The sequence below is a fragment of the Lolium rigidum genome, chromosome 2 (assembly GCF_022539505.1).
Source record: "Lolium rigidum isolate FL_2022 chromosome 2, APGP_CSIRO_Lrig_0.1, whole genome shotgun sequence".
Taxonomy (NCBI): Eukaryota; Viridiplantae; Streptophyta; class Magnoliopsida; order Poales; family Poaceae; genus Lolium; species Lolium rigidum.
Window position 1 is genome coordinate 209,356,257 of NC_061509.1, and position 9,821 is coordinate 209,366,077.

General features: G+C 44.8%; 1 long non-coding RNA gene across 3 annotated transcripts; it reads right to left on the reverse strand.

The window, feature by feature from the left end:
* Positions 1–1,106: 1,106 nt before the first annotated feature.
* Positions 1,107–3,650, reverse strand: LOC124688049. 3 transcript variants are annotated; one of them, XR_006998415.1, is made up of 3 exons: positions 3,619–3,650; positions 3,003–3,514; positions 1,107–2,935 (listed from the first exon to the last, which is right to left on the reverse strand). It is a non-coding gene; the product is annotated as an uncharacterized LOC124688049 (long non-coding RNA). The 3 variants fall into 3 exon arrangements; XR_006998414.1 differs by having other exon boundaries at positions 1,107–2,501; positions 2,670–3,514; XR_006998416.1 differs by having other exon boundaries at positions 1,107–1,613; positions 2,055–3,514.
* Between the last annotated feature and the right edge of the window lie 6,171 nt (positions 3,651–9,821).

Here is a 9,821-nt window from a genome sequence, read left to right on the forward strand (position 1 = left end):
TTTCACTGGGCGCCGCCTTACCTATCTTGAGGTTGCCGATATCGCAAAGGAAGACGTCCTCCAGAGGGACCGTGCCATCAACGGCTTCGGGCTGGCCATACCGGCCGAACCTGACTGACCTTTTTCTCTCTTCTTTTTATTTTTCTTTGCGTGGTTTTCTGGGGCATATTCCCACCTTAATCTAAACTAGTTGAATACCCGTGCGTTGCAACGGTCACAAAATTTTCTTAGTCCACACACACATATATAAACATAATACTGCATATAAACATTCTAATTAACGTGCAAATTAACACATTTGGAAAACATCAAAATTCCACTTCTATAAAAAGCTATAGTACATGTTCATAAAAAGAATAAAGCTATTAACTAACATTTACTCCCTGTACGGTTACAATAAGGACCTATTCACCCAAAGTGTGACCAACAATGAACACACTCTTCCTCTTTCATCGATCAGTATCTCGCCTAGTACTGCAACCCCAGACCTACCGTGCCACGACAGCTCAATGCTTTCCCTCGTTAGATAGCTCCTCATGACCTACTCCCTCCGATCTCTTTTTGACTCGGATTTAATACAACTTTGTACTAAATTCGAGTCAATTAAAAAGGACCGGAGGGAGTAGTATGTTGGCCATGTTGCCAGCAAGCTCAAGCCGCTCCAATATTGTCTCGCATGTCACAAGTATGGATAGGAATATTTTATATAGAGGAGCGAGCGTACATTGTGAGACATAGTCAACCAAGGTTGGCGCTTTACTGTGACATCCGCCAGACGGGGGGGGCGGAAGAGCTCGCATCACTCAGATTTTCGCTGCCCTATACATGCAAATGAGCTACACATCAGAATTTTTGGTTCATATGCAACTAAGTAAAAAATGAATTGAAAGGGGAAGTACCTAGTAGCTATCCATGACCGTGGAAGTACCAATGGTAGAGGGGAGAACCTGCAATATCCGTTCAACGAAAGATCACAGAACTTCACTTGTATGAATGTTGGGAAATTCTTGGTAATGCACTTTGTTTTCTTGCTTGCCTAAATTTTTTTTTTGGACAGTCCGGAAGGATATATAGCGGCCTAGAGGGATGGATGCTAACTGAATGGCTGCATGGTAGGCACCGCACAATTGCATTAGTCAAATGCAGCAGCTGAGGCAAAGAACATTAATTTACCTTGAATCGATTGCAAGGTCCCTGCAATGTTTGCAGCTTGGGGGGTGACAACGAACCACTGAATCTCATCAACGAGGGTCGGGAAGCTCCCAGTGATACTGAAAACATGTTTCCAGTGAACCACATGACACACAAGAACCTCCTATACAACTGCAGGATCAATTCATAGTTTCGGACAGAGCGCTCAGCTGCTCACTAACCTTGGAGGTGTTGTACACTGGGGGAACTTGATGCTGATGAAGTACTCTGGTACGATTATTGTGTCCATGTCCGTGCTCCAAAAAATGTACCGTCGTGGATTCTACATGTTGCTGACATCTCTATTGTAGTTGTTACCGCTGAAGTAGAACTGAGAGGACCCGACCATAATGGCCTCTGGCCGACCCATCAGCACACGACATAGCACGATATGTGTCTCATCCTACTTGGTTAGCATCCCACTGAACAAAAAGAACTTCACAAACGTAAGCATTCAGAACATATTCCAACCTCCTCTAGTTCTGCACATTTTGTAGTAAAAACTAATGCATTAATTAAGTGTTCCCCATTTCTTTCAGCTAGGAGTATTTCATATTTATCTCTACGTAAATTGTAAGCCTACAAAATTTTATGAACAGTTTTAATATCTAGAAACCAACATGGATTCAATTGATATATGGTGACGACTATGGATATAAATGAATAGCTAGAAAAGGAACTTCTAAATCTATTAAATGATCAATAAATCGGAAGTATTGGTAAAACATGAATATTCTCAAACACAACAGACGTATCTATGCACTCTGTGACTATTCCCCAAATGGTAAACTATGTTTGATGAATTTCACTCAATTATTTTCATGAATGCCATCAAACAGAACCACACATTAGGAAGGTCGAACCATTGTGATGAGAGTGATTTATCTTGGGAAGTAAGACCTTCAGAGTTCTGGATAACCTTGACTTGCCTTTGCTGTTCTCGACTACAAGACGATATATGGATTAAAATAGGAGACAAGATCACAGGGCACTTTCCTGCAAAGTAAGCAGCTGTCGTGATTGACACGTGACGTACCTTAGTAGAAACAGAGAACGGATTCTTGTTATTTTGTATTTGATTTGCTGAGAAAGTTTCAGATGAATGCAATGGAGAAAATTCAACTGCTGGTACTGCAGCACCCAGACCGCCCCGATCCCCTATCTCTCTCTCAACCTCCAATTCACCGCTGATTCTGGCGTCCTTAGCAGCCTTCTGTTCGCCAGCGCTCACCCATCTCATATGGCCAGGACGGCAGGAGGCACCTCCACAACAACCAGATCTTTACCGCCGCTTCCTAGGTTCAATAAATCTAAAAGAAAGATGAAGAAAAGGAAGATCACAGTAATATGGCTGCTCCCTGCAGCAAATATATCATGTGGCTCACTATACCTATGAGAATGAATAAAACTAATCCTAGCCAGTTGGTAATCTAATCAACCAGATTCAGGACATATAATAATTCTGCAACAACCCTTACTTGCTGATGATGTAGTGGCCATGGTGCTGTGATAGATCAGCCTTATTGTCAATGCTAGGCAACATATGTGGGGAGTTGTCGTCCCTTTCACAGTGGCACCTTGTCCCTTGTAGGAAACTGCATACAAGGTAGTCGCTCCTTCGAACACCTGCATGGGAGTCCGGAGCACCATCGAACTTGCCGCCTAATCGATCATCCTCGTCATCCACAACCTCGCCACTGTGCTTAACAACAAAGGCAGCACCCAACACCTAGTCGAAGTGTATCTGAAGCAGCAACAATATGAATGTTCAGAATTTCACATAGCAATTTTAGTGTCAATGGAGGAAGCACCTTGCAGCATGCCAAGAAGAAATTCCGTTGTCTACCACCAATTGGGCAGCGTGCCACCCAATACGGGGTGACTTGCACAACTTGATCCACTGCTTCAAGCTGCCATGCACAACATGTTGTACATAACCTAGCAGAATTTTATTCACCAATAGAGTGCCCGGGAGATAGCAATATAGCTCTAGGAAACATAGGATCGGTCGTATGTAGATATAAGTGCGGAAAAAGAAAAACTTTAACAGAGAATTTACCCTAGCATCTTAGTAATTGATGGTGTTAACAAAAGTGAAGCATACATTCAAGAAATTAATGAACATAAGGAGTATAGGATGGGAGGTGAAGCAACTATCTCAACTTAATTGCTTCATAATCATTCGTATGAATGAATAATCTGGAATAAGGTCACTCGCCTAGCCATTGCTGACGGCTCCTTGCTTTCTCTTCTCGGATTGACACCATCGTATAAAGGGCAGTTGCAGCACTAATTTCTATGAGTGATACCGCTCTCATCTTACCTGCAGAAGAAGCACACAAAATTAAGATATATCAGGCTTCTTCTATTCCCATAAAACTTTAAATCTCAGAATACTTAGTGCATTTTGCCTGTAAAAGTACAGACCTGACCAGCAAGAGCTTGCAGATCATTGAACATTGCAAGTTGTCTAATAGAAGCACGCCCTGCCTTGTCTTGCAACCAGTGATGTCCGACAGTCATAACGGCAGCTGCTTGCCGGCCTAACGAAGAGCCCCATGATTCAGCGGAAGTTTCATACTGTAGGAGATTCAGTATTGAAAATTCATATCATGTCCCTGATGCGAGGTGCGTGAGTGCCACACACGCATTAGGGAGGGTGTGCGTACCCGTCGATGTCATGCCCGGCCACGCTCCGATATGGCACGCCCAACACCTGCAGCACGGCAATGAATCCCTTCGTCAGGAGTGACATCGCCGCCTCCATCCAGTGGTCAGCCGACTCCATCCGTTTCCCCATGGATGGCATCGAGATGGCGGATTTGCTGGCTAGCGCTGGCACCGGACCCTCTCCGAAAGAGATCACGCTCACCCACATCCATCCCGCTACAACACCTCCCGCGCCACCGCGGCTCTCTCGATCGAGGAATGTTTCGAATTGTTGAGAGCAACTGGAGGGCGAAATAGGGCTCGAGCGCGGCGGAGGATACGGGAAGCGTTGCAGCGCGTGGTATGGGAGGCGGCATGGAGGTTGACCGGGCGGCGAACTGGGCGAGGCGGCGTAGAGACGTGGGTAGGTTTTTTTATGTGAACGTGGGCAGAGGGGTTGGAAACGAACGTGGTGCAGTTTTTTTCAATTTGTCATTAGCTATTTTTTTACGGACGACCCAGGATGGGATGCGGGCAATACTTGTTGGATGTAAGGTGGGAGCAACTTACCAACCATCTCACCACCTCTAGCCATTTAATATAGTAGAGATATGCCCTCTCCTGTACAGTTTGGTCGGTTTTTCCCCCTTGCTTAATGAAAAGGTAGTGCTCCTGGCGGTTGCTCTTGGGTGCCACTACAGGAAAACAATTAGGTGCCGACGGCCATTTATCGGGGCCATCGGCACATAGCCTGGAACTATACGACCCCTGAGTAAACCGTTGGCGTAGCTAGGCCGTTGGCGTAGCTCCAGAGGTGCCGACGGCCACCGTCGGCGTCACTGCACATGCAGGTTCAGCGGTCAAACTCAACATTTGCAGAAAAGATTTCGGAAACAGTCCATTATATTTATTTATTGCAACAATATTACTGGAAACCAAAGCTACAGTGGTCTCAAATAAAACACAAACAAGTAGCTGTAGACCTGCAAACTCACAAAAACCAACATTGTTATCTAACTAAGTTTTATGAAGAGACTTGGTGCCCAACGAAACATCTTCTGCATGCAGAATTCTGTGATTCTCCATATTTTAGCGGGTAAGATTATAAAAGTCTACTAGCTATGAGAATTTCAAACATCTTCACCACACAGAGTTCTGCAGTTACCAATATTTTAGCGGTTAATATTATAAAAGTCTACTAACTTCCATAAGACCTCCGAAGAAAATGGATTCCCAATGATAAACTTCACATTGCTCAAGTGTCGGAAGAAGGATTTAAAATCTGAGTATACAAACTTAGTAAAAAGTTGCTCAGCATCAATGTCTAGTGTAAACTTTCGTAATAGCATGTAAACTATAGACGTATACAATACAAAGCAAACAATAGATAATCCGTGATAGAAATGTGCAGCATGGTAGTGAGCAAATGACCAAAACATGATGATTCACAATTGGCAATGACGAGAGATAAACATAAAGACAACAAATTTCCTCACAACCGCACATGTGCAAAATAAGCATGATGGTTCATAAACAACAGCTACAAATTAACTTTAGAGAAATTAGTAAACATGAAAAAGGTTAGAAAATAACTTTAGGATTCTCTATATTTATAAAAATGGAAAATTATAGCATCATCTTTTGCTTTTAGAGAGAATTTCTAACCACTTATTTTCACAAAATGAATAAATCAGTTTCACTAGGGTTGTAATATGACCGAGTCTTGCTCTTACCATATCTTGACCATATTTTTTTGTCAGATTCAGAGTGGAGCGGATTCATCAGACCGCTGATTAGCAAAAAGGGGGCAGAATCAGATAAGATATAAAAAAGCAGATATATAAATAGATGAACAAATCCTCTAACCAAAATACTTGATGAAACAAGTTCAACATATGCATACACACTCAGCACTTTCATACTAGCAGGTCACTAAAAAACTGAACTAACACATAAATGGGCATGACAGCAATGATGACTGGCGATTCATACATTATGTTTGTGCTTCAAATTTGAAATGGACAAGGCTCTCAACCACAAAAACGCCGCCTTTTTTAGTTGTCCCGTTACAGGTGTAATTACATAGGATTATTTCCGCTCCAAATATGGTGTTAAATCTGTTTTTACAGATTACTATCCGGTTTTAAGGAATCCGGCAGATTCAGATTCAAGATTATATTTGAAGTCTGAGATGCAGTGTATGATCAGGTTATTAGAATGTGCGCATAATCCGGACTAACCGAACAACAATATCGAATTTTATCTGGGCTTCACTTTTCTTCCGGCCAGCCGCCCAGCAAGGCAGGCCCAGCCCAATGACCTTAGCAAACCAACAACCAAGCTACTAACCTAGACGAGCTACATGACTCGAGTACTCATCGACACCCCACCGTTCCTCCCAGCAGCACCGACTCACCCTACCCCCTGCGGATTACTCCTAACACTCGTTGCCCTGCTCGCCGGCACTACCATCACCCATCACCCACCAGTCATCCGCCATCAGCCAATTACCAGCTGACTACGTGAGCCTTCACACTTGCTTCTCATTCTTACCTGCTAGTGAATAATGTGGATGCATCAGATTAGTCATAACATTCATTGTCCTGCTCTCCGGCACTACCATCACCCATCAACCAATTACCAGCTGACTACGTGAGCCTTCACACTTGCGTTTGAAAGAACATGGAGCCCCCATGTGTGGTTTTGGTAATTGATGACAATCCCTATGGACTAACGGTTGCATTGAGAATCTATCTTAGGTCCATAGCCATGTGTTGGTCTCAAGGTTTCAAGATGGAGAAGATGGAGTACAATAACGAAGACGGTGTCGAAGAGAGACGAAGACCGTGTTGAAGATGAAGATGGATGAAGACGGTGGCGTGCGTACAAGATCAAAGAAGACGGTGGCGTGTATGTTGAAGGAAGACGGTGGCATGTACAAGGTTGAAGAGGATGAAGACGGAGCTTGCCGACTCGAGAGGAACGCGCAAGGACAAGGTTTGTGCTTGTTAGGATAGTGGATCGCATCATCGGAGAGAGCTCAAACCTTGCATACATTGCATCATGTTTCTTAGTTCTTCTTGGTTCTTATCCATGAGATAAGTTAGAGCTTGTGTTCATTCTCATGACAAGCTATAGCTCATCGGAAACGGATTCCGGATGCATCGCATGTTGCATGTGCAAGGGTGATGATTTTCCCGATATACCATATTGAGAGGTTACACCTCTATGACCATGAGAAAATCATCACTCACTCTTTTGCATGTTTTCACCTTGTGTAGTGGTAGGTCTCGTCGTCCTCTTTCCGGCAAAATTGGTTTCACCTCAATCGGAGTTTCCAAGCTCGAGATATTGCCGTTTTCGTATCGCAGTTTAAAGAAAAAATGGGGAGGGCGGTAGTACCGGTCAGGTACCGGTTTGGTCTCTGTGAGACAATGGATCTGGTCCGGTATTGACCCGGTACCGACCTGGTAGTACCGCTCGAGCGGTAGTACCGCTTGTAGTACCGCTTTGGGCTGATTTTTGACCGTTTTCTGCACAGTTTTGCGCGCCAGCGGTAGTACCGCTTTGACAAGCGGTAGTACCGCTCGGGCGCGAATCTGACCGTTTTTCTGCCTCCAACAGCTATATTTTGGGCCCCCTATTTATACCTCTCTTCCACCTCCAACCCAAACACTTCTTCCCCTCCATTCTCTCTCCTCCATTGTTGACCTTGAGTTCTTTCTTCCTCCTCTTGATCCCTCCACTATTTCTTGCATATTTTTGGGGGAAAGGAGAGAGGAGATCTAGATCTAGAGCTTCACTAATTGAATCCCTCTCCAAGTGAGGGGATCTTGCTAGATCTAGATCTTGGAGTTGCTTGGTGTTTCTCCTCATATTTGTTCTTCCTCCCTTATTCCCCCAATAGCTTTTGTAGCTTTGTTGGAATTTGGGAGAGAAGAACTTGGGCATCTTAGTGGTGTTTTTAGCCATTGCATTAGGTGCATCGGTTTGGGTTCTCTCCGGGGTTTCGATCTCGTAGAGGGCATGTTACCTTAGTGGTGTTGTTGCCTTAGTGGCCTTGTTACCTTAGTGGTGTTCTTGCCTTAGTGGTCTTATCGTCTTTGTGGCGTGGTGGCCTTTGTGGCGTTGTTGCCTTTGTGGTGTTGTATCCTTTGTGGCCTTGTAGCCTTAGTGGCCTTATCGTCTTTGTGGCGTGGTGGCCTTTGTGGCGTTGTGGCCTTTGTGGAGTGTGTTAGCCTTTATGGTTTTGGAGCCGGTTGTGGCGCGTTGGTGTCTTGGTGGCTTTGTTGCCGGTGTGGCGTGTTGTAGCCTCTTGTGGCCGTGTACTTGAGAGCCTTCGTGTTGTGGAGTTGCCTCAAGCTTGATACTTGGGGTTTTGCCCAAGCTTGTACGGGTTCGGTGACCACCCTCAAGGGTCCCTTAGTGGATCGAGGCTTGATGTCTACGGGAGCTTCTATTCTTGTAGACAGTGTTGGGCCTCCAAGAGCAGAGGTTTGTAGAACAGCAGCAAGTTTCCCTTAAGTGGATACCCAAGGTTTATCGATCTCAGGGAGGAAGAGGTCAAAGATATCCCTCTCATGCAACCCCGCAACCACAAAGCAAGAAGTCTCTTGTGTCCCCAACACACCTAATAGGTGCACTAGTTCGGCGAAGAGATAGTGAAATACAGGTGGTATGAATAAGTAGTAGCAACGAGCACCGGAAAAGTGCTTTGCCCAGGACAAGTAAACAAGCGAGTAGTAATGCAACGAAGTAGTAACACGATAGAAACAAGAAACAAGCAACGATAGCAGTATTTAGGAACAAGGCCTAGGGATTACACTTTCACTAGTGGACACTCTCAACATTGATCACATAACAGAATAGATAAATGCATACTCTACACTTTTGTTGGATGATGAACACATTGCGTAGGATTACACGAACCCTCAATGCCGGAGTTAACAAGCTCCACAATAATGCTCATATTTTAGTAACCTTTAGTGTAAGATAGATCAAAAGACTAAACCAAGTACTAGCATAGCATGCACACTGTCACCTTCATGCATATGTAGGAGGAATAGATCACATCAATATTATCATAGCAATAGTTAACTTCGCAATCTACAAGAGATCATGATCATAGCATAAACCAAGTACTAACACGGTGCACACACTGTCACCTTTGCACACGTGCAGGAGGAATAAAACTACTTTAATAACATTGCTAGAGTAGCACATAGATAAATTGTGATACAAACACATTGCAATCATAAAGAGATATAAATAAGCACTTCACTACGCCATTCATAACAGTGAGTAAGTATTCTGTGAAATATAGCCTAAGAGACCCACACGGTGCACACACTGTCACCTTTACACACGTGGGACAAGGAGTCTCCGGAGATCGCATAAGTAAAACTCACTTGACTAGCATAATGACATCTAGATTACAAGCATCATCATATGAATCTCAATCATGTAAGGCAGCTCATGAGATTATTGTATTGAAGCACATAGGAGAGAGATGAACCACATAGCTACCGGTACAGCCCCGAGCCTCGATGGAGAACTACTCCCTCCTCATGGGAGCAGCAGCAGTGATGAAGATGGTGGTGAAGATGGCAGCGGTGTTGATGGAGAAGCCTTCCGGGGGCACTTCCCCGCTCCGGCAGGGTGCCGGAACAGAGACTCCTGTCCCCCAGATCTTGGCTTCGCGATGGCGGCGGCTGCGGAAGGTTTTCCGTATCGTGGTTCTTCGCATCGGGGTTTTCGCGACGAGGCTTTATATAGGCGAAGAGGCGGCGCGCAGAGGGTCGAAGGGGTGACCACACCCTAGGGCGGCGCGGCCAGGGCCTGGGCCGCGCCGGCCTATGGTCTGGGTGGCCTGTGCCCCCCTCTGGTCCTTCTCGGGTGTTCTGGATGCTTCCGGTGAAAATAGGAACCTGGGTCTTGATTTCGTCCGATTCCGAGAATATTTCGTTACTAGGATTTCTGAA